The sequence below is a fragment of the Cryptomeria japonica genome, chromosome 7 (genome assembly GCF_030272615.1).
Source record: "Cryptomeria japonica chromosome 7, Sugi_1.0, whole genome shotgun sequence".
NCBI lineage: Eukaryota > Viridiplantae > Streptophyta > Pinopsida > Cupressales > Cupressaceae > Cryptomeria > Cryptomeria japonica.
The window spans coordinates 151,988,177-151,990,119 of NC_081411.1; positions in this window are offsets into that span (position 1 = coordinate 151,988,177).

A 1,943-nucleotide genomic window follows, 5' to 3' on the forward strand; every position below is an offset into this window, starting at 1 on the left:
AAATTGACATGTATGCCTTCATACTTGGATTTGGTGTTTAAAATTGACATGCACATGCGGATCTAACACCTAAATTTGGGCTATAAAACGAACGTGAATCAGGCTGCATTAGATTAAATCATTTTTCATTTTCTTAAGGGAAAATAACTTTTCATTGTGTCTGGGGTGGACCTACTGTTGCACTAACTAACTTTCTACCCGCCATCGGGCCCATGGGAGAAAGAAGGAAGGTGACAACGACATCCAAATTTTCTTTTTGTTCTACGTAGTGAGGGGTATCTTTGACTAGGGATTTCATCACCCCACAGAGGTACTTCGAATTGGGATACGTTGGGGATATCATCTCTCCCAGGGTACTCCCGAGCGGGTTTTTCGAGCCGCTATATAAATATACTGGTCAAGCGACTAGAGTGTTGAGTGAATTCGACGTATGTGGGGGCTTTCCCTACACCGATAAGCTCGACTAAAGCCTTAAGTGGCTTGCTCTGAGAATCCATCATTGGATCGGGACCCCTCGAAACCTAATACTAAGAACCAAATTAGTTGCCAAAAATCCTACATTCAGTGGTTCCGGGAGTGCGGATCATGCCCCATAGATACCCTTCATGTACCTTACACTATGATACAGGAATCCCTCGGCTAAAAGATCTTCGGATCTTTGGGGTAAGAGAGACTGGCATGCCCGAGAAGTGTGTGTCATGGAGTGGAGCTAGTGCGGACAAACTCTCTATCTGTTCATTTTGTTTTGGTATTTTATTGTAAGGGCCTCACTAAATGGTGTCCAATATCCAGTCTAAGATTGTATTCCGTGCCTTTTTATGTATCATTGTGATAGACCAGTATTGAGTCAGTCCCTTGGGCTATCTCAGGCCCTATCCCACGTATCTCCGAATTTTCTGAGATTGTATGAAATTTGAGTCAGCCAGCTATACATACCTACCAACCATTGTTCTCAGATTTGGAAAACTGCAAAACATTGTCCTACACACGAAGTTACCAAAAACAAAGTCCATTTTGAAACTGATTCTCAAAACATCCTTACATACTTGTGACCATAGGCAGTCCCATTTACGTCCTCATTATCATCCATAGTCTTTTGCATAGTCCCACTTACGTCTTCATTATCGTCCATAGTCTGTTGCATAGTCCCACTTACATCCTCATTATCGTCCATAGTCTTTTGCATAGTCCCACTTACGTCCTCATTATCGTTCATAGTCTTTTGCATTGTCCCACTTACATCCTCATTATCATCAATATTAGTTGCATACTCCACCATTTATCATATACTCTTCACCTAGACCTCATATACGTCTAAGTCCATTGTCAGTAATAGGTTCATAGCATGTGCCTTCATGGGTCTCCCAGGTGATGGTTTGCTCCCCTTCAAGCAACCTAATCTAGTTCCAAACGACGGTCAACGAGAAATCATTGATGGTCTAGCTAACTTAGCTTGGGGATTTAAGAAGAAGCGCACCCCAATATATGGGAGTTATATATGAGATAGATATTGAGTCTAGGATTGCCCGTACGATTGATAGAGAGCTTGAGGCCGAACAACTTCGTCAACAAATGGAAAGACTTGCATTAGAGAAAGCTAGAAAGGCTAAAAAGGTCTCACATCAAAATCCTCAATAGAGAGTCTAGTATAGTATTGCATACCTCGTATTTACATCTACTGTCTAGTGTTAGGTCATCGTCTTGCATAGAACCATCATCATATAGGCAATTTTAGATGCCCATCACAAGCTCCCAGAAAGCAAAAGGAATAATGGACCCGAACAACACACAGTCTATAAACCCTACTTGGAACATGGACATGTCGACAGGTCAACACTCAGGTGCATAGACAATGTCCACCATAAACGAATTACAACAACATCTGACAAATGAAGAAATTGAGTCCGCACAGCAAGACTCGCATGTCCTCATGATCCTAGATG